Genomic DNA, 24,248 nt, shown 5'->3' with positions numbered 1-24,248 from the left:
AGAGAAGACAGGTATTTAAAAATATTAAGTACAAGGCAACGTTCAAGAATTTCTACCTCTAAAGTTATATTTGCCAAATAATTTTCTTAAAAAAAACTATAATTAAAAAAATTAAAAAGAGATAAACAAATGACAAGGTGGATAAGAACCTCATCTTAGAGGGCCTCCCTTTGCCAGCCTGATGCATCTCTGCCTCACTGAGTGCATTTGTGTGCACAAGAGTGAGTGCTGCTCTTCTAGAAACATATGATGAGTGCTTGCTGAGAAACCCAGCCCAGCCAGCAGCAGAGTTGTTATTAAGCTGTAGCCCTAGAGCCTCCCAGTTTTATTTTATGGTTTCTGGAATGCAAGTGCTATGCAGTTCTTAGGCAAGTCTCTTTCCAAGCAATTAAGTCCCCCATCTCAGAAGCCACAGAAAGGAAGTAAATAAGAAGGGGGAGGATGCAGCTTGGTGGGGGCTTCCAGGTTATTTATTACTTTAATAAATCTGGGCTCCTCCCAGCCCGCCTCAAACTCCTGTTTCTGTCAAGCTTCCGAGGACAAACGATCGCTTAATCCTAGGGTTTGTGGGCCGACGTGGGCGCCAGGCAGGGTTTATTGTGCAGGAAAGGCTGTTAAGTAAGACGATGTGATAGTGCCCTGGCCAGTAAGTCATTAAGCAGAAATTAAAAGCAGAAAACTTCCCAGTACCTTCTATCTAACTTGTACTAACCTCTTAAAGGCAGAGTTGGTTGTGTTTGGAGCTGAGGATAAAAGGCAGGCCCAGGGAGAAGGTTTTTTGGTTTTTTTTTTTTTTTTTTTTTTTTTTTTTTTTGGCGTTTGTCTCTTATTTTCCTTCACTTGCTACTTGAGGGGTCACACTAAGCAATTCTAGTTACATGCTTTCCCGCTATGGACTCTGGAAAAAACGGTTGCAAAGAAACAGAAGACTAACCTTCTTAAACATATATAAGGAATCAAGGATTTCCTAAAACTATAAGCTGGGAGTCTTATTTTTGCTTTCTGTATAGTAAGCATGTCATTCTACTTACTATTATACCAGAATATGTCTTCACCTTTCAAACTGAATTATGTTCATGTAGTGAAAACAAGAATCGTGCACTCTATTGAATATTTTTGCATTTGCTTATTGCAATACTAGTTAAAACACCCGTTTATAATTTTTTTATACTTTCAGTAGTTCAACAAATGCATGATTCTTTTAATCGGACTAAAGTTTCAAGTCAACACTTCACTGGAGAAAATGTAAAACTGTAGCACTAATTTCTGAAACGAAGGATTGAGGTTCCTCTTTCCAACTTCTTTCAGTCCATCACTACTACACATGTTCCTGCTCTTGTCCTGGAATTAGCCACCGAATACTCTCAGTTCGAATGGTAGCATACATAATAAAACTAATTAAAAAGAATAAGGAAAACAGGAGCAAGCAGTCCACACTTTTTATCAAAGTGCTGGGAAGAGGGCCTATTTCGTCGGCTTGAGTTACCACCACATTCTTCTTGGCTTCTACACCTGTCTGATTAAAAATGAAGATTTTCAGTGTTTCCAGCGTTCAGTCTGTATGATTAAATCTAGCCGTTGGTTTAGCTCCTTGAAATAACAAAATATCAGAAACGGCTACAGTGCCAAACCTGGTAGAAAGGCTGTGACATATTAAAAATTTTCAGAGTGAAACTCTTTAATCCCGTAATGTTTCTCTCCTCACAGTTCACTTTCGGGGATTTCAGACTTTCAGTGCTATTGGAGTCTTCTGTCTGGGCTGCGCTGGGTTCCACCACTTCTGGCTCAGTGTGATTCTCCTCTTCTCTATGAGGGAAGTGTGCTCCAGCACTATCCAGAGAAAAGGCTCTCTCGGAGGTCGCACTTTGAGTCCTGCGCTCCTCCAGCGTTGCAGGTGCTGCCACTAGGCTCTGAACTCACTTTGTCCTCAGTTTCCCCAGGAATCACGGACAGCAACACCCTGTGATCGCCTCGGGTATCCAGCCCGAGCCCCGCACCGGCCTCTTCTGCTGCCCTGCCCTGGCCCACCCTGCCATGCGGGAGCTCCTCCTCACCCAGGTACACAGCCCCTACCTGGAGAGGGTGAGTGGCTGCTCCTCCTGCCCTAAGTGACCACTTTCCTCTGCAACCTTGGCGTGGCGGACAGGAAGCCCCAGCACCCACGGCAGTCCTTGGAGTCGCAGGACGTGGGGCGGTAGCCGAGACCACCGCCCAGGCCGGAAGGCAGCCGGAGCTCCGCTACAGCGAGTGGTGCTGCTCCCCAAGGCCGCGGGAGGAGCGCGTGGGAGCGCGTGGGAGCGCTAGCGCGCAGGCGTGGGCTCAGGCCGGCGCCTCCATTTACCACCCGGCCGCTGTGGCGAGCGCCATCTTGGAGTCCCGGGGAGAAGGTTCTGCCAGCGAAGGAGGAGCGTGGAAGCGGCTGGCTTTAGAATCATCCTGCGTCCTGCTCTCACGAGGGCGTAGCCCCCTAGCCTGGTTCAATCTGACGACAGCTGCGGCGCGCCTGAGGATGGTAGGCTGCCAGACTCCTGGCAACAGGTTTTCATTTGTTACCTTACTTGAATTTATTATTTTTTAAAGTTCTGAGGTACATGTGTTGTGCTGGAGCGAGCACAGAAAGTCAACACCGAGACAAAAGGATGCCAAATTGCAGGGTCTTTATTGCCGTCTGTCCAACCCATGGCCCCCCGAAAGGAGGGTGTCAAGACCTTTTATGCCCCTAAACCACTTCAGGGGTGAGCCTGAGGGGCGGGGGTGGGGCTGAGGGGCTTCGGGCATTCCGAGGGCCAGTGGATTCCATGAATCACCTCCTGGGTGGAGATGAGGGTGAGGGGCTCTGGACATTCCGAGGGCCAGGGGACTTTGGACATTCCGATTGTTACTTAAGTGGTTCACAGAAGTCAAGATAAGCATTAGTTTACACATTGTCTGGGTAGGGTGGAAATTACAGACCCTAGTTACTTATTACAAGTCGCAGGGGCCAAGATGGCGTGGGTTTGGACTACTTGCCTGTCACATTAGGGTTGCGGAGAGCAGTTTCAACGGAAGCCGGGGTATGGTCGAGGTATGCAGTTTATAGGGCGATTACCATGTCACATAGGTGCAGGATGTGCAGGTGTGTTGCCTAGGTACACATGTGCTTTATTAAATCTTTGTGATATGTGGAGCACGTGACTACCACCACATGAGAAGGCAGCTGGAACCATGACACTTGTTTCGGTCCCCGTCAGGTGAAAGCTGGGCTAGCCAGGAATAGGGGCCACCTTCATTCCAGCTGCTGTGTTTCATTGGGAGCCAAAAATTGTGACCTCGGGGAATTAGTCTTAAACTTGAGTTTGAGTTCCTTCAGGCAGTGTGGTATTCTCTTCTGGACCAGAGTACTGTTTCTCCTCTCCAGATTGAAGGAATAAAGTAATAGAGTAACTTTAAATAAAGGCGGATCACCTGATCACTACTTCTAACAGTGTGACAAAGAAATCTAAAGGAAGTGAATAATAAGGGAATGGAAATTTCAACTTGCCTTAACTTTCAGTTCTACTGTATTATTCTATCTTTGCCTAATCCTTCCCACTTCCCACTCTTTTAACCTCATCTTCCTCTCTTTCACTCTCTCTCTCCCTTAATAAACTTTAACTTTCAGAGAAGTTTCAGGTTCACAGCAAAATTGAGAAGGTATGGAGATTTTTATGGAGGTATACCCTTACCCCCATAACTGCACAGCATCCCCCGCAATCAATATCCTTCACTAGAGTGGTACATGGGTTACGACTGATGGACCTACACTCACATATCATTATCACCCAAAGTCAATACTTTACATTAGGGTTCTTGGTATAGTACATTCTATGGCTTTGAAGTGTAGAGAGGCAATACTTTACCTCTACCCTCTTAGGGTGTCTGGCTGGGTATGAAAATTAAATTGATGTAGATTCACAGGAGAAAACATACAGATTTATACACATACATGGGAGCCTCTATAGAAAGAGGAAGCTGTGAAGATGTGACAAAACCCAAATGCTTACATAGTAGGCAATTGTGGAATAGTGACTAAAATATATGGGGAGGCCAAAGGAAGAAAACAGTTATTTTAACAAAGTCTATTTGTACAGATTATTTTTTACAGCCTTGACTTCTCGTCTCTGGAGACAAGAATGCTACCGCTTCTTTTTATTATTTATTTTTTTGCTACAAGGAGGGCATCATTCACATGAGAATTTCCGCCCATCTCTAATGATAAGCATGTTTTTTTTTCTCTTGATAAAGGAGGGCAGAGTGAACTCTCTGTGTCTGCTATTTTTCAAGTATCTTTAGTTTAAAACAATCCTTATGCCAAAGTGGCGTATTTTAGGGTGATACGTTCTGCCACTCTTCAAGACAAATATATGATTACTCTATATCCACCACTATATAAAAGAAAAATTTTAGGTTATCAAATAGTTTCCATCTATTCATCTCTGCTACCCCCAAACTCTGGCAATTGCTGATCTTTTTACTCTCTCTATAGTTCCCTTTTTTCCAGAATGTCATATAGTTGGAATCATATGGTAAATAGCCTTTTTAAATTGCTTCTTTTTCTTACTATTATGCATGTAAGTTTCTTCCATGCCTTTCCACAGCTTGATAGCCGGCTTCTTTTTATTTTATTTAACTCTTACTTTAGTTTCAAGGGTAAATGTGCAGGTTTGTTATATAGGTAAACTTGTGTTATGGAAGTTTGCTGTATAATTCTTTTTCTCACCTAGGTATTTTTTTCTGTTTCTCTTCCTCTTCCCGTTGTCTACCCTCAAGTAGGCACCAATGTATGTCGTTCCCTTCTTTGTGTTGATGTGTTCCCATCACTTAGTATCTACTTGTAAGTGAGAACATGTGGTATTTGGTTTTCTGTTCCTGTGATAGTTTGCTAAGGATGATGGCTTCCAGCTCCATCCATGTTGGTGCAAAGGAGATAATGTCACTCTTTTTTATGGCTATGTAGTATTCCATGGTATTTTCTTCAGTCAGTCTACCATTGATAGGCATTTAGGTTGATTCCATGTCTTTGCTATTTTGAATAGTGATGCAATGAACATATGTGTACCTGTGTCTTTATGGTAGAACAATTTATATTCCTTTGAGTATATACCCAGTAATGGGGTTGCTGGATTGAATGATAATTCTGTTTTTAGCTCTTTGAGGAATTGCCACACTACTTTCCACAATGGTTGAACTAAGCTATACTCTCACCAAGAGTGTATAAGAGGGCATTTTCTCCACAACCTTACCAGTATTTATTTTTTGGCTTTTTAATAATAGCCATTCTAACTGGTGCGAGATGGTATCTCATTGTGGTTTTGATTTGCAATTTTCTAATGATCAGTGACACTGAGCTTTTTTTCTTATGCTTTTTGGCCACATGTATGTCTTTTGAAAAGTGTCTATGTATATCCTTTGCCCAGTTTTTGATGAAGTTGAATTTTTTTCTTGTAAATTTGTTTAAGTTCCTTATAGATGCTGGATATTATATCTTTGTCAGATACATAGTGTGCAAATATTTTCTCCCATTCTGTAGCTTGTCTGTTTACTCTGTTGATAGTTTCTTTTGCTGTGCAGAAACTCTGAAGTTTAATTAGAGACACTCGTCAATTTTTGCTTTTGTTACGATTAGTTTTGTCATCTTAATCATGAAATCTTTGCCAGTTTCTATGTCCAGAATGATATTGCCTAGGTTGTCTTCCAAGATTTTTATAGTATGGGTTTAAATTTAAGTCTTTCATCCATCTTGAGTTGATTTTTATATATGATGTAAGGAAGGAGTCCAGTTTCAATCTTCTGCATATGGCTAGCCAGTTATCCCAGCACCATTTATTGTATTAGGGAGTCCTTTCCCCACTGCTTGTGTTTGTCAGCTTTGTCAAAGATCAAATGGTTATAGGTGTGTGGCTTTATATTTGGACTCTCTATTCTGTTTCCTTTGGTTTACTTGATAGTTTTTGTAATAGTGCCATTCTGTTTTGGTTACTGTAGCCCTGTAGTATAGTTTCAAGTTGCGTAGCGTGATGTCTCCAACTTTGTTCTTTCTGCCTAGGATTGTCTTGGCTATTTGGGCTTTTGGTTTCATATAAATTTTAAATAATTTTTTCTGTTTCTGTGGAGAATGTCATTGGCAGTTTTATAGGAATAGCATTGGATCTATAAATGGTTTTGGACATTAAGGCCATTTTAATGATTTTGATTCTTCTGATCCATGAGCATGAAATGTTTTTTCATTCATTTATGTCATCTCTGATTTCTTCAAGCAACATTTTGTGATTATCACTATAGAAACCTTCAACCTCTCTGGTTAGCTGTATTCCTAGATATTTTATTCTTTTTGTGGTAGTTGTGAATGAAATTCGTTATGATTTGGCTCTCTGTTTGGCTACTGGTGTGTAAGAATGCTAGTAGTTTTTTTATGCTGATTTTTGTATTCTAAAATTTTGCTAAAGTTGTTCGTCATATGAAGGAGCTTTAGGCTGAGACTGTGGGGTTTTATAGATATATAATCAGGTCATCAGCAAAGAGGGATAGTTTGGGTCCCTCTCTTCCTATTTGGATGCCGTTTATTTCTTTCTGTTTAGGACTTCCAATACTATGTCGAATAAGAGTGGTGGAAAGGGCAGACTTGTACAAGTTTTCAAAGGGAATGCTTCCAGCTTTTGCCTATTCAGTGTGATGTTAGCTCATTTCTTTTTAGTGCTGAATAATATTCCACTGTCTAGATGTACCACACTTTATTTCAGTCCCCTACAGAAGGGACATCTTTGTCACTTCAGAGTTTTGGCAATTATGAATAAGGCTGCTATAAATATTTCTGTGCCAGTTTTCTTTTGTAGACATATGTTTTCAGCTTTTTTGGGTAAATGTGAAGGAGCAAAATTTCAGAATTATATGGTGCTATGACTGAAAGTTTGTCGATGGCACCAAAAATTCAATTTGTGTGTTGAAACACTAATGTATGTGACAATATTTGAAGGTGGGGTTTTGAGGAGGTAATAAGGTAATGAGAGAGCATTCTCATGCAGAAGATACACAAGAGAAATAATTTCTCTCTCTGCTATGTGAGAATACTTTAAAAAGGCAGAGGTCTACAAATGAGGAGAAGGGCTCACACTGGAACCCAACCATGCAGGCACCCTGATCTTGGAATTCCAGTCTCTAGAACTTTGAGAAATGAATATTTGTTGTTCAAGCCACCCAGTCTGTGTTATTCTGTTACGGAAGCCCAAAGCAGCTTAAAACGTATGGTAAAGTTACTTTTATAAGAAACTGCCAAACTGTCCTCCAAAGTGACTGCATTATTTTGCATTTCTACCAACAGCGAATAAGGGTTCTTGTTGTCCCACATCCTCCCAGCGTTTGTTGTTGTCAATAGTCTGGATTTTGGCTATTCTAATAGCTATGTAGTGGTATCTCATTGTTGGCTTATCTCTTTTAAAATCTTCACATGTTGCTTCTTCCTTGTTCCTCTTTCTTGATAGTTTGTGACTTTTTCTGATTCCTCCTGTCTCAGCTGCTCCTTTTCCTTGTTTCTTCTTACTCTTCATTTTTGTTCCTTTGATTCCTGTGTGATAATTTACTCTTATTTTTCCTTTCCACTCTTTCTTTCATTTCTTTGCCTTTTCCTACATTTTCCCCTTCTTTCATTCGAATTGGCATGAACATGAATGTAAGAGTAATATACATTTTCAGTATATATTGGTTGTGTTGAATATATTAGTTACTTCTTAATTAAAAATAGCAAGTGTTGTCCATTTTAGATTTTTCTCAGGCAAATAGCACCAAATAATCAAATTCCTTTTCATATGTAACTCTTAGTTTATTTTTTTTCAGTGGGATCAGTAAATTTCAAGTGACTGTCTATCACATTGTTAGTCTGTTAGAAACCTATCCACAAGAATTTTTCGTAAATGAAAAAAAAGATCCTCAACATATTTCTGATTTCTGATTCTGTAAAAGATTATATACTCAATCATGTATATTTCAGATTGAAACTGAATCTTGTTTTCTCCATTCAGTCTACAGCTGAGAGTAATTCTTCTACTAATAATGTACTTAAGCAAAGGACAAACTTAGGATCTTGTCATCGTAACTCTTTGTTTTGTTTTATTGATTTTTATTTTCATTTTTGATCTCTACATCTTTTCTACTATTGTTCAGGATAATTATCCAAAATTTAAAAATAAGGCAGAATCATACTGTATGCCCTTTCAGTGTCATACTAGAGTGTTTTACAACAAAGCCAACCAACAAATCTCTTGAGGAAAGTAACTGCATCAGCTTATTATTTATTTGATTAGGGCTCAGATTCTTCAAAGTTGACACTAGATTGTAGAAGATTGATATGTTGCAAATAATTTTTATTGGGTAAAAAAGATACCTCCAAATACTGTGGTTTAATTGACTGGTAAGACATTGCCAGTTTTCCTGGCACAAGGCAAGGATGCTGTCTACCGCCGCTCCTGTTCAGCATAGTATTGGAAGTTCTGGCCAGAGCAATCAGGCAAGATAAAGAAATAAAGGGTATTCAATTAGGTAAGGAGAAAATCAAATTGTCTCTATTTGCAGATGACATGATTCTATATTTAGAAGACCCCATTGTCTCAGCCCAGAATCTCCGTAACCTGATAAGCAACTTCAGCAAAATCTCAGGATACAAAAGCATTGTACAAAAATCACAAGCATTCCTATACACCAATAACAGACAAACAGAGAGCCAAATCATGAGTGAACTTTCATTCACAATTGCTACAAAGAGAATAAAATACCTAGGAATACAAATGACAAGGGATATGAAGGACCTCTTTAAGGGGAAGTGCATACCACTGCTCAGGGAAATAAGAGAGGACACAAACAGCTGGAAAAACATTCCATGCTCATGAGTAGGAATAATCAATATTGTGAAAATGGCCATACTGCCCAAAGTAATTTATAGATTCAATACTATCCCCATGTAGCTACCATTGACTTTCTCCACAGAATTGGAAAAAACAATGTTATATTTCATATGGAACCAAAAAAAAAAAAAAAAAAAGGCCTGCATAGCACAAACCTAAGCAAAAAGAACAAAGCTGGAGGCATCACATTACCTGACTTCAAACTATACTACAAGGCTACAGTAAAGGCTACAGTAATCAAAACAGCATGGTACTGGTACCAAAACAGATATATAGACCAAGGGAACAGAACAGAGGCCTCAGAAATAACACCACACATCTACAACCATCTGATCTTTGACAAATCTGACAAAAACAAGCAATGTGGAAAGGATTCCTTTTTTAATAAATGGTGTTGGGAAAACTGGCTAGCCATATGATGAAAGCTGAAACTGGATCTCTTCATTATATCTTATACAAAAATTAACTCAAGATGGATTAAACACTTAAACATAAGAACTAAAACCATAAAAAACCTAGAAGAAAACCTAGGCAATACCATTCAGGACATAGGCATGGACAGATACTTCATGACTAAAACATCAAAATCAAAGGCAACAAAAGCCAAAATAGACAAATAGGATCTAATTAAACTAAAGTGCTCCTGCACAGCAAAAGGAACTATCATCAGCATGAACAGACAGCCTACAGAATGGAAGAAATTTTTTGCAACCTCTCCATCTGACAAAGGTCTAATATTCAGAATCTACAAAGAACTTAAACAAATTTACAAGAAAAAAAACAACCCCATTAAAAAGTGGGCAAAGGATATGAACAAACATTTCTCAAAAGGAGATATTTATACAGCCAACAAACATGAAAAAAAGTGCATCATCACTGGTAATTAGAGAAATGCAAATCAAAACCATAATGTGATACTATCTCATGCCAGTTAAAATGGCAATCATTAAAAAGTCAGGAGACAACAGATGCTGGAGAGGACGTAGAGAAAAGGGAACGCTCTTACACTGTTGGTGGGAGTGTAAATTATTTCACCTATTGTAGAAGACAGTGTGGTGATTCCTCAAGGATCTAGAACTAGAAATACCATATAACCCAGCAATCCCGTTACTGAGTATATACCCAAAGAATTATAAGTCATTCTGTTATAAAGACACATGCACATGTATGTTTATTGTGGCACTGTTCACAATAGCAAAGACTTGGCACTAACCCAAATGTCCATCACTGGTAGACTAGATAAAGAAACTGTGCACATAAACACCATGGAATACTATTCAGCCATAAAAAAGGATGAATTCATGTCCTTTTCAGGGACATGGATGAAGCAGGAAACCATCATTCACAGCAAACTAACACAAGAACAGTAAACTAAACACACCACATGTTCTCACTCATAAATGGGAGTTGAAAAATGAGAACACATGGACACAAAGAGGGAACATCACATACCAGGGCCTTTCAGTGTGTGGGAGGGAAATGGAGGGATAGCATCAGGAGAAATACCTAATGTAGATGACAAAGTGATGAATGCAGCAAACCACCATGGCACGTGTATACCTATGTAATAAACTTGTACTTTCTTCACATGTACCCCAGAACTTAAAGTATAATTTAAAAAGAAAGAAAAATAGTAAATCAAATTTAAAAAAACCTTGAAAGCATGTTACTTCTTATTTTTGTTTCATGGCTCCACCTATTGCAACATATCCATATTCTGATCTCATTCTCTCATTTTTACGGAGAAAATGAATTGTTACAGTGAAGACAGTCAGTGAGTCAATGAGCAGTTCAGGAAGACATATTAATTTTTAAAATAAAGCTGCAAAAGCTAATAAGATCAGTCATTTCAATCATTGTGTATAAAGTAACTTTATACTAACCTAAGTCATTAAAGTTTTATCAAGAAAGAGAAATGGAATAGGCTCAATTAATAAAACTAATACTGCTTAGAAAAAAATGCTATAAAATGAATTCTATCTGATTTACCTATGGGGTATTGTCACTAATTAGGTTCTCCAGAAATTGATGTTCAAGAGAGTGATATGCAACATTTTTATTGGACTGCAATCCTTTGGGAGGAAGTAGAGCAAGTTATTGAAAAAAATAAAAACTAAAAGAAAAGACAAATTTGTATAATAAAAAATTAATTTTAATTCATTTTATTAATTCCATGCTATGTTATCTTTGAAAACTTCTGGTCTTGAAATTTAATTTCAAAATATTTTTGAAAGTCTAATTTATATTAGTGTTAAGGGTAAATAAATTAATCAATTAAAAATAAAGAAATGAAAAAAAGGCATGGCCAGTTTTCAATCTATGTTTGTAATCTTATTTTGTTCACCACTAACGTATATCATTTTCTCACATCCTTCATCACATCAGCTTTGTCATAATGCTGATTCCTTCATTAAAGAGCTAAATACATCTTTGACTTATCTGTCTACTCACATGAGAGTTAATTTTTTTAAGTCCTTATATATTCAAGTTTAGCTCAAGTGACACTTAATTCAGGGAACTTCTCGTATTACTTTTGCAATGTTTATCTCACTTTTCATGGGGTTTTTGCATTTGATTTAAATGAGTTACTATCTTACAAACAGTGTACTATTTTAGAGATAGAACCTATGTTGTATGTTTCCTTTATACTCCATTCTTAGCTATCTATGAAAACAGATACAGCCTCCTTAAAAGTGCATTGGATTGAATAGAATTGTACTGAATCTGTCTCCATTGTCTTCAGCCTGAGACTACTAACAATAGCTGTATGAAAAGAAAGCTTTCGCTCTCACAGAATTTTAGTTATTCTAGATCTTTGTTATTGTCTCTTGTGAGTATTTATATTGGCTAGTGTTTTCTCTTAAAGCTTTCCATCTCTGCCCAGTTTTGGAGCCTTTCCAGGGACCTCTTAGTAAGCAGAACACATCTGAATCAGATAGCTTATTCTAGTAAAATATTACCCAGATTCCATCTTGTAGTATTGGACTTAAGCTAACTGCATCATTCCATCCTCTATGAGTTTTATCTACACTGAGCTTGGTGCTGCCTAAGAATTATATCTATGAAATGTAACATTTATGCCCTTCTTGTTTTCATATGCTGAAATTAATGTGTCATTGTGAAGATTCTAAACAGATGGGGAAAGGTCAAGGTTTCTTTGTTGCTAAGTGTGTTTCCATGGCTACGGCAATATGTGTGCGTTATCACAAAGCATCATTTGTTTGGCTGCTAGTGGCTCATTAGAGGAAGGAGGAGCTCCACCTTGATGGTTCTGGGTAGTCTATTTCTGTTTTACTTTTCTTCCTGTTATAAGAACCATAGTGATAGGTTGGAACACAAATAAACCTGATGGCTGTAGGTGGAGAATACTCAAAATAGTTCCACACTTACATATCAATGACCCAAACGATTTATTTGGAACAGCTGAGTCCAGTTTGAATAAACTTTGGGTAAAATGAAGCAGTATCTAAACAACTATATATCTGCTTGTCTCGGGGCTCCACTTTGTGTGGCATCTGCCCATGCTGTTCTATATCCTGTTACTTTGCAACCAGTATCCAGGGAATCCTTATTTCATTTTACTTGTTGCTTTTGTTTTGTCTCAGGTGATCTTGCTCTAAGGCATTTCTGGGACTGCAGCATAGAGCATGTGAAAGAGAATACCTTGGATCAGGCAGTGTTAAGACTGGGAGAATTGACCAAATTGACCTCTAAATATGTGGCCTGTAGTGTGAATGCTTGGTACAAATGCATGGCAAATTGAGATTTAATTCAAGCAAATCCAAGATACTCTCATGGAGTAAAATATAGCAGTGAGTGTCTTTGAGCAGTAGGAATCCTTGAAGACAAACCCTTGTCTGGATATCAGTCTGGTTTTGAGCAAAGCCCTAGTCAGTAACTATAGGTTTGTGGGAAGGACCCAGCGCCCAGAGAGAGTTGACAAGGCAAAGTTTAAAAGACTTTCTCCAAGGGAGACTGAAATTCAAATCAATGTTTTGACCCCTGGGAGCACATGAGATGAGACAGTGTCATGGATAGCATTTCAGACTTAACAGCAAAGGGAATTCCAGTTTCCACTAGCCAGTGGGTCCGTGCTTATGAATTTGCTGTCCACTTCAGCAAAATATTGTCTGCATTGACAAGGTCTCATTTTAGACCTATCACAGGCCTGGGATTTATTTGTTCTGTATTTTCAGCTTCTAGCAGTGGGGCTCGTTTGCAGCAGGGTTCAGTGAACATTTGTTGGTGAATGTGTGATCCGAGCAGGGTTCAGTGAACATTTGTCATTGAAGGAATGCCTGATGGATGAAGGATTTGTACTTCTCCCTATAAGAGAGTAGAAGAGCCATAACCTGAGAGCTTCTGCCACTTCTGTCAGGTGCACATCCTTGCTCTGTATCTTGATCTTTCTTGAGGATTACTGATAGTCTCTAGAGTGTAATTCTGGAGTCACAAGAGAATATTCGAGTCACAAGAATGGGGCTATTCTCCTTTATCTACCACTGTCCTTCCCACTTTGTGTTGCTGTAACAAAATATCTGAGACTGGGTAATTTATAAATAACAGAAATTTATTCCTCACAGGAGTGGAGGCTAAGAAGTCTAAGATCAAGTTGCCAGCAGATTTAGTATGTGGTGAGGGCTGCTCTTTGCTTCCATGATGGCACCTTGTTGTTGTAGCCTCACATGGCAGACAGCAGAAGGGCAAAAGGCTAAAAGGAGCTAGCTAGTTCCCTTGAGCCATTTTATAAAGGCACTAATCCATTGATGAGGATAGAGGCCTCATGACTTAATCACTTCCTAAAGGCCCTACCTCTTAATATTATTGACTTGGGGATTAAGTTTCTATCACATGAGTCTTTGGAGAACACATCCATTTCAAACCATGGCAACCACTAATACTGCATGAGGTAGGACAGGTGTGTCTCTTCTCTGGGCCTTAGTCTCCTTATTGGTCCAATTCAGAGCTAGGCTTAATGGTCAGCCGTTTAGTGCTTAATCACTCTAATGATGATCTTTTCAATGTATGCCAAAGCATAAATGCAGAAATTGCTTAATATCAAAATTTCTAAAAGAAATGTTTTTTCCCCCCCAACATGATGAATTATAGGCTTTTAATATGCCTCAGCCCCTTGGAAACAGCAAATCAGTGCATAAAGATAAACTTTGTGATATTTAATTAAAGAAGTAAAATGGGAATCCATTGGAATCCACCCCAGATCCTGGGGAGGAGAATGCAGGCAAACAGCCCCAGTGATGGTATCTGGCTGTTAAAAGTGAATGAAGTCTCAGTATGTGAGGGTTAGAGAGCCTCTTTTTGTGACTCAGCTTTCCACTGGGGATCTGAGCAACTTAGGTCAAAGGATACCATTGTGTTTCTGCCAAGCCCTGAAACTAACTTGAGGAGAGGCTTGGAAATGTTTTAGGAGAAAGACACCGGGAAATATTGCAGGTGTGTTCTCAGGTCTGGGAACAAGAGCAGGAAAGGGTTTTAAATCTGGTCACATACAAAATCAACCATTCTTTGGTGACTTGACAGCATGGCCATGCATGAATTTTAGTCTTAGGCCAGAGATTAGAGTACCTTCTCTGCAGCAAGGTAGGCACCTCCACAACCAGAACTGTGGAAAGTACCTCACAGTAGGCAATGGAATTGTGTCCTGCTCTATTGCAGGCCTGGGATGGGAGGAGAGCTGCTACAGCTGCATTTTCTCCTGGATGATGGGACTTGCAGCCAGGACCAGCTTGACACTGTGGAACTGGTCTGTGTGTACCATTACTGGGTGACCTAGCCTGCTACACTAAGACTGTGGTGCAGCGGGGTCCTCTCTGCTCCACATCTAGGCATATCTCCAGGTATCCAGGTCACCCCCCTCACCTGGATCAGCAGCATGAGCTTCCCCACTCTTCCTGTGCATAGATCATGGTACAGTGAAGCCATCTCCACTTCATGCCCAGGCAGCTATCTAGGCATTTGGAGCACCCACTCACCTGAATCAGTAGCCTAAACTGCTCCACCCTGCCTTTGCAGAGAGCCTGGTTCAAGAGACCCTCTCTGCTTTACACCCAGAGAGAGCCCCAGGCATTCAGAACACCTGCTTGCCTGGTTCAGCAGCCTAAGTCACCCCACTGATACTATGCAGAGATCTTGGAGCAGGGGGGCCTTTCACTCTATGCCCAAGCACATCTCCAGGCATTTGGTGTACTAGTTGCCTGAAACAGCAGGCTGAGCAGCCCCATGTTTTCTTTGCGGAGATCGTCATGCTGGGTTGGGGGAGGGGGGCCTTTCCACTTTATGCACAGATTTTCAAGCATCCAGAGCATGTACTTTCCTGGATCAGGAGTTGAGGCTGTCCCCCATTCCTGTGCAGAGAACTTGGGGCCAAGGAAGGCTCCCAGCTTCACATCTAAGCACACCTCTGGGCACTTTGTGGATTCTCCTTTGGTGCTGGTTCTTGTGCCATTGGTGGACTAGTAGACCTATTGGGTCCAGCCCTGACCATCTTGTTCCCTACCCCACTAGGGCTGAAGAGAAAGCTCTGACCACAGTGCACCTCATGAATCAGCTTATTCCCTGAGGTAACAGAGAGCTTCTGCCAATAAACAAGTAAATTGGGTATTGAGTAAATACCCAACTGCTTTGACAGCAATTGACTCTTACCCATAAGCCCCATGTACTGGCTTTTAGGTCCAACTGCACAGCCCAATATAAAACTGCTGACAGACATTCATAGGGCTGTAGAAGCAAAGACAAAAGAACCACCAGCATTCTATAATGCAGCAGCCCTCAACCTTTTTGGCACCAGGGACCAGTTTTGTGGAATAAAATTTTTCTAAGGATGGTGTTAAGGGAAGGGAGATAGTTTTGGGGTGAAACTGTTCTACCTCAGATCATCTGGCATTAGGTAGATTCTCATAAGGAGTGCACAACCTAAATCCCTCACATGCACAGTTTACAATAGGGTTTGTGCTCCTGTGAGAATCTAATGCAACTGCTGATCTAATAGGAGGTGGAGCTCAGGCAGTAATGCTTGTTCCCCAGCTCCCACTTTTGTGTGGCCTGGTTCCTAACAGATCATGGACAAGGACCAATCTGTGGCCCAGGAGTTGGTTATCCTTGCTCTAAAGTCATATCTTCTGTAGGGAAGAGGGAATGGGAAAAGGAAATAAGAAAAAATATTATAGGGAAAGAAAGAAAAAAATTCTATCTGCACAAAAATTATTACAAAAATTAGAAATGGCAGCATCTCCAGATGAGAAGGAGCTAGCACAAAAATTCCAGAACTATGAAAACTCTTAATGTAGTGACATCACCAAAGGATCACACTAGTTCTCCAGCAATAATCTGTAACCAAAACAGAAACTTGGACATAACAGATAAAGAATACAAAGCATGGATTGGAAGGAAGCTCAATGACATCAACAACAAGGTTGAAAATCAACACAAAGAAACTTCTAAAGCAATCCAGGAAATGAAGAGATAAACATCTTCAAAAAACTTAATCAGACTTTCTAGAATTGAAAAACTCAATGAATTTTAAAATAGAATTGAAACCTTTATTAATAAACTGGACAAAGAAGAAAGAATTTCAGAACTTGAAGACCAGTCTTTAAAACTAACCCAGTCAGAAAAATAAAGGAAAAAAATGAAAAAAAAATAAAGTCTTTGAGAAATATAGGATCATGTAAAATGACTAAACCTACAAATTATTGACATTCCTGAGAGAAATGGAGAAAAGGGAAGCAACCTGAAGAACATATTTGAGGTAAAAATTCAAGAAAATTTTCCTAATCTTGATAGAGAGGTAGATATCCAGATATAAGAAATTCAGAGTAAATATGTGAGATACATACCATACAAAATGAACATCACTGAAGCATATAGTCATTAGACTGTCCAAGGTCAACACTGAAGAAAAAAGTCTTAAAAGGTCAGATCACATACAAAGGGAACCTCATTAGGCTAACAGTGGATTTCTCAAAAGAAAGCTTAGAAGCCAAAAGAGATTGGGCCCATTTTCAGCATTCTTGAAGAAGCTCCAAAAAAGAATTTCATACCCTGCCAAACTAAGATTCATAAGTAAAGGAGAAATAAAAGTTCATGCAGACAAGCAAGTGCTAAGGGAATTCATTACCTCTAGACTAAACTTACAAGAGATCCGTTAGGGAGTTCTAAAAATAGAAATGAAAGAATTATACTTGCTACCACAAAACACCCTAAATCCATAGCCCACAGACCCTATAAAGCAACCAAGAATAGAAACTGCAAACTAAACAGCTAACAACTTCACAATAGGATCAAAACCTGATATATCAATATTAAACATGAATGTAAATCATCTAAATACCCCACTTAAAAAGGCATAGAATGGCAAGTTGAATTAAAAACAAAGCTCATCCATCTACTGTTCTTAAGCAATTCATCTTACACATAACAACGATAGACTCAAAGTAAAGGGTTGGAGAAAGATCTATTACAAAACTGGAAAACAAAAAAGAACAGGGGTCAGTATACTTATATTAGATAAAACAGACATTAAACCTATAATAGCAAAGAAAGACAGGGCATTACATGATGACAAAGGATTTAATTCAACAAGAAGACTAAACTATCCTAAATATATATACACCCAACACTGGATCATCCAGATTCATAAAACAAGTACTTCTAGACCTATGAGAAGACTTAGATATGTACAATATTAATAATAGTGAGGGACTTCAATACCCTACTGATAGCATTAGACAGATCATTGAGGCAGAAAACTAACATATTCTAGAGTTGTCGAAATCAAAACCAAGAATATCTCTCAAAGCAACACGATTACATAAAAATTAAAGTACTTGCTCCTGAATGACTTTTGGATAAACAATAAAATTAAGAAACAAAAAATTATTTGAAATACATGAAAACAGAGACACAACATACCAAAACTTCTGGGATGCAGAAAAACAATCTTAAAAGGAAGGTTAATAGCGATAAATGCCTACCTCAAATAGTTATAAAGAGCTCAAATTAAAATCTAACTTGACACCTAGAGGAACTGGAAAAACACAACCAAACTAACCCTAAAATAAGCAGAAGAAAATAAATAACTAAATCAGAGCAGAGATTAATGAAATTGAGACCCCAAAATCCATACAAATACTCAACAAAACCAAAAGTTGGTTTCTTGAAAGGATGAACAAGGTCAATAGACCACTAGCTGGATTAACAGGAGAAGAAAGAGAACATCTAAATAAGCACAATCAGAAATGACAAAGATGACATGATAACCAATGCCACAGAAGTGCAAATAATCATCAGAGACTATTGTGAACACTTTTGTGCACACAAACTAGAAAATCTATAGGAAATGAATAAATTCCTGTAAACTTATAATCTCTCAAGATTAAATCAGGAAGAAATTTAGCAGACCAATATCGAGTTGCAAAATTGAATCTATAATGAAAAACCTACCAAAACAAACAAACAAAAGCCCTGGACCAGATGGATTCACAGCTGAATTCTGCCAGACATACAAAGAAGAGCTGGTATCAATTCTACTGAAACTATTCCAAAAAAGTAAGGAGAAAAGACTCTTCCCTACTGTATTCCATGAAGCCAGCATCACCCTGATACTAAAATCTGGCAAGGACATACGACAAAATACTAGCAAAGTGAATCCAGCAGCACACCAAAAAATTAATTCACGGTGATCAGGTAGGCATAATTGTTGAGATGCAAGATTGGTTCAACATAGGCAAATCAACAAATGTGAAAACCAAAACCGTATGTATTAGTCTGTTTTTGCACTGCTGCGTAGCAAAAGAAACAACTATCAACAGAGTAAACAGACCACCTACAGAATGGGAGAAAATATTCACAAACAATGCATCCAACAAATGTCTAATTTCCAGAATCTGTAAGTAACTTAAACAATCATACAAGAAAAAACCATTAAAAATGTGCAAAGATGTGAACAAATACCTCTCAAAAGAAGCCATACAAATGGCTAACAAACATATGAAAAAATGTCCAACATCACTAATCATTAAATTAATGCAAATCAAAACCAAAATGAAATACTATCTCACACAAATTAGAATGGCTGTTATTAAAAAGGCAACATACAACAGATGCTGGTGAGGCTGTGGAGAAAAGGTAATGCATATACACTGTTGGTGGGAATGTAAATTATTTCAACTACTGTGGAAAGTAGTTTGGAGATTTCTCAAGGAACTTAAAACAGAACTACCATTCAACGAAGTGATCCCATTACTGGGAATACATCCAAAAGAAAGTACACTGTTATACCAAAAAGACACATGCACTCATATTTGTCCCAGTACTCTTCGTATTAGTGAAGACATGGAATCAACCTAGGTGCTCATCAACAGGAGATTGGATAAACAAAATGTGGTACATAACAACCTGGAATACTATGCTTCCATACAAAGAACAAAATCATTTCCTTTACAACACCTGGAGGCTATTATCTTAAGCAAATTAATACAGGAACAGAAAACCAATTACTTCATGGTCTCACTTAAAAGTGGGAGCTAAACAGTTTGTACTCTTGGATGTAAAGATGACAACAGTTGACACTGAGGACCATTAGACAGGAAGGAAGAATGGTAAGGGTTGAAAAACTATTGTGTACCATGCTTAGTACCTGAGTGATGGGATCCATCATATCCCAAACCTCAGTTACATATAATATACCAAGGTAACAAACCTGCACATATACCCCCTGAATCTAAAAGTTGAAGTTATAAAAACAAAATGAATGTTTTCAGTCACCTACTCAGGTTTTTGTACCATCTGTAAAACTCTTGGATGCATGTAAAGGCAATTTTGCCCACTTGCTAAATTATTATTTTAAACTGTTAGTTTATTTTTAATTAATAGTATAACAACAATTCCAGTTTGCCTGGGAGTAAGGGGATTTCTCAGGACATGGAGCTTTCAGTGCCCAAGCTGGAAAATTCTGGGCACACTGAGATTGTAGCCTCCCTAAGTGACAATGCCTGCTGTGGCAGAGATGGTTGGTGTCCCACACACATTGTACCACATTCTTTTTCCAGCCTCCCTTGTATCTAAGTGTGACCATGTGTCCGGTTCTTGTTAATGGCTCTAATGTGAGCCGTGATGCAGAAGCAAGCTCTTCTCTTTCTTCATGACTTAGATGTCAATACCCAAGGCAGTCTTGGAAATAGCATGCATTGAAGAAGTCAGAGCCTCTGTGGACCCAGGTTTGTGAGTCATTGTCTGTAGCCAATGACCTCATCATCTTCCCTACTACCACCCTCATGGGGCTTTGCAAAAACAAGAAACAAACTTCTATTGGGTTAAACCACTGAGATGCCAACAGATGTTTCAGCGGTTGGTGCTCTCATAATTAATATATCTATCCAATCTTTTAATCCATATTTCTGCTATTTTGATTTCATATTATTAAAAGGTAAGGGAGTTTCAACATAAAGAACAAAATAAGTTCATATTAGTTAACACCTTCAGTTGATCCTATGAAAGAACTCCACCTCCATCTGATAGATGAGAAAAATGTGTCTGTTCATTCCATTTCTCCTGCCTAGTTTAGTCTGGGTCATCACCATTTTAGTCCTGGTTTATTTTCACAACTGAAGTATTCTCTATCTCAGTATAGCCAATGCTCTGCTGCCAGAAGTATTCTTCCTAACACTATCATTTATCTGCTTAGAATATTTTATTCTGTATCCTACCACTTACAGGATAAAGAATAAGCTCGTTAGTTTTCTGTTGAAAACAATGCATAAGCCATCTGTATTTTTCACCACCATCAATAAAACATATTGTCTAGCTCTTTGCACTCCCCTAAACTGGCCATTTTTCCTCCCTGCAGATTACATGTCCTCACAGAAGCTGGTGTTTTGGTCTGAGATGTAGTCTACATCTTCATGTCACCTGACTAATATTTTGCTAATTGACTGACTCACCAGCAACACCACCCTCTCATGAGCACATTTCTCTCATGGGATATACCACATTGCATTGAACTTGTTTACCTATAGAGCAGAACCTATATCATATTCATCTTAATTACTCAGTTCTGGACATATATATTTGATTGAACTGAACTTCTTTTAGTTCATGTTATTTCTACCTTTGGAATCTTCTCAAGTCCCTCTTTCAGCCATTCCTTCCCCCAACCCTGTGGTATTCTGTCACTGGTGAACTACTTTTTATCTTTCAATAATCTGCTTATACAACACGTCTTTTGTGAAACCTCACTTACCTCTCTCCTCCCATTTTACTTCATTGCAAACTGTTGAAGGGAAATGGCCAGGCTACTCACAGTTGTGCCCTGTGATCCAAGCCCAGGCTCTCAATGTATGCTTGTGTGATAAATGTTATTAACTTTTATTTCTAAGGCCCTCTAAATTTTATAAAATTTATTTATGTCAAGTATCCCTTTTCATAAAACAAGACAACTGGAAAGTAAGACGGGTAGGCTGGGAGTGGTGGCTCACGCCTATAATTCCAGAATTTTGGAAGGCCAATGAGGGTGGATCATCTGAGTTCAGGAGTTTGAGACCAGTCTGGTCAACATGGTGAAAACCCATCTTTATTAAAAATAAAAAATATCAGGAGTTCGAGACCAGCCTGGCCAACATGGCATCTCTACTAAAAATACAAAAATTAGCCAGGTATCCTGATAGGTGCTATAATCCCAGCTACTCAGGAGGCTGAGGCAGGAGACATGCTTGAACCAGGAAGTGGAGGCTGTGGTGAGCTGAGATCGCACCACGGCACTCCAGCCTGTGTCACAGAACAAGACTTTGTTTTAAAAAATAAAAAAAAAAAAAAATGCTGGACATGGTGGTGGGTGCTTATAATCCCAGAATCTCAGGTACTTGGGAGGCTGAGGCAGGAGGATTGCTTGAACCTGGGAGGCAGAGATTGCAATGAGCTGAGATCATGCCACTGCACTCCAGCCTGGGTGACAGAGGAGGATTGTCTCAAAAAAAAAAAAAAAGGTAGGGCAGGTTATATTAACCTTTTTTTAATGCCTAAAGGGATTGAGATTTTTACAAAATGGAGCTAGTCATGATCAAAGTTTAAAAGAAGGGAATGTGGGATTCAAACCATTATTTTTGATTTACACGGTATTATTTTTATGACTTTTTACTGTTTACATAGTGAGACAATTGCCAGAGTTCTCTGTTAATGGACTTTAGAAATCCTACCCACCTTTCTGAGATTACCTCAAGCTGTTAGTATTTTGTTTCCTGCCTTTCCAAGCCTATGCTGAAGTTGGCAGGGGGTTTGATATGTGTGAAAAAAAGCTGACATTTGTTGAGTTCCTGAATACTAGGGATTTTATGCTTGTTACATAATTACTACAAAAACCTCTTGCTCTACTTATCATCTTTCATTAATTGATGTTGCATGTTTTGTAAATTCTTCAGTAGAGAGTACATGTCTTCAGTCATTATTTGCCTTGAACTGTAAATAAGAGAAAACCTGGACTCAAATTTTTATTTCTGACTCTGGTTTCATCTTTGGTATTTTCATCAACCACATTATCTAATACAGGAGAGTTTTATGGCCTCTTGAACATGAGTTATCACATTTTTGATAATACACATTGGAAAAATTTCTTTTATTCTCTTCACCTTTTAGAAATTCCATTCCTCTCCTAGGGAACTAATAAGTAACCAACCAAATACAGAAATGAAAGAACATCTGGCCCAATTTGCTCTTTATAAAAGCAGAAAAGCATTACTTCTCTATCACAGAGTACAATTATTTTTTATTCCTGTGCACAGTTCTATTTCAAAAGTAACTTTTCTTTGAAGGAAGAGTACTTTTGATACAAACACTGTATTCTCAGGTAAAAACCAAGCTCTACCAGGGGCAAAATGATAAGGGAGGAAAAGCATTCCCCTGGAAAGACAAAATCAATACGTTGTTCTTGAGTGTACCTTCTGCCATGGCAGTGGTTTGTTTTATGAAGTTGAAGTGTTAGGAAAAAGTAGATTTCCACTAACAGCGAAGAAAAAAGCACAAAATTTTAAATAAAAAACAAGGGCATTTCAAAGCTATTCAACATCAGGTGACTAATGGAAGTCAGTAGACAGGATGTCATAGAAGTTATGTGTGCTGTGATCAAAATTACTCTCTAGGTGGATCTTTTCTAGATCTGGAAGGTCACTTTCACTGTCCACATGATTACAAAAGGCCCAACTTCAAACAAAGATTAAGTAGAGGACCACTTGCTTGGAAAACCTTGAGAGATGAGAGGAATTTTAGAGTGATGAAATCATTGAATTAAAAGGCTGCAAAAAGCCCTATAGGGTATCCCCCAGAATTTTGCTTTTTTATTTATTTTACTTAGTTATGATCATACCACACTGATCCTTTTGCATTCTGCTTTTTTCTAATAATATTTTGAATGATGGTGTGTTTAGTAACAATGAAATGCCTGTAGAAAGAAGACTCAAAAAATAGAGTGGTTTTTCAGAAGACCGATTTGATAAAAGCAATTGAATTGTAGGAATTATTATTTTTTTGCAAGAGCAAAGAAGATGGTTATTCATATCAGGGTATTAAAACCCAATGGCTCTTGTGTGTCAGAGTAGCTTACAGTGAAAGTCAGCAATCTTCTTTTCCTAATTGCTGCTGCTCAGCATGATGGCATGGTTCAGTCTAAAATCCCTCTCTACTTCCTCTCCAGGGATAAGCAGCTGACAGCTCTAAGGGGGCAGAATGGATTCCCATCAGATAAGAAGGTAGAGTACTTACTTGTGCTGGTGGGGGAATGTACTCTCCACTTTGTATTTGGGTCTTGTTTCAGGGAGTGGTAACTTCATCCTGTTTTGATAAATATATAAATAACTTTAGGTATCAGGAGAGATAGTAACTTAGGCTTCTAAAAGAACAGAGGGTTTTTCACAAGAATTAAACATTTTATTAAAAAAGAATAAATAATTTTTACTCAGAGATGAAAAAAAGTTTGTTTCTTAAATAAGATGCCATATTATAATTTTAATAAAGGGCATCAGATTAGAAGTAAAAAGATTTGAGTTTAACTTCTGGCTCTGTCTTGTGTGGATTTGGGACCCATCAGTTTCTATGTTTAAACCTCAACTTTCATATCTGCAAAATGCATGTTTGACAAAACCATTGGTCTGAACCCTGAATAAACATCAGAATCACCTAGACAATTTAAAAGAATAAACTGGTGCATGGGCTCCACTTACAGAGATTCTGATTTAATTAGACTAGAATGAAGTCCTGCATTTGGTATCAAAACTAAGTTCCTCAGGTTATTGTAATGTGCAGTAAGAGAGCTACATGACCTCTAAAGGCCTT

General features: G+C 38.6%; 1 long non-coding RNA gene and 1 pseudogene across 1 annotated transcript in view; one reads left to right on the top strand and one right to left on the bottom strand.

Moving 5' to 3' along the window:
* Positions 1 to 1,318: 1,318 nt before the first annotated feature.
* On the bottom strand, positions 1,319 to 2,778 carry LOC101034812 (thioredoxin domain-containing protein 15 pseudogene; annotated as a pseudogene).
* A 19-nt stretch (positions 2,779 to 2,797) lies between these two features.
* The window catches only part of LOC141580790 (uncharacterized), a 35,843-nt gene continuing 14,392 nt past the window's right edge, over positions 2,798 to 24,248 (top strand). Inside the window, exon 1 of the long non-coding RNA XR_012513113.1 lies at positions 2,798 to 23,665. This is a non-coding gene — a long non-coding RNA (uncharacterized LOC141580790). The remainder of the gene's footprint in view (positions 23,666 to 24,248) is intronic.

This window comes from Saimiri boliviensis, chromosome 13 (assembly GCF_048565385.1).
Source record: "Saimiri boliviensis isolate mSaiBol1 chromosome 13, mSaiBol1.pri, whole genome shotgun sequence".
Taxonomy (NCBI): Eukaryota; Metazoa; Chordata; class Mammalia; order Primates; family Cebidae; genus Saimiri; species Saimiri boliviensis.
This window is presented reverse-complemented; position numbering and strand designations above follow the sequence as displayed.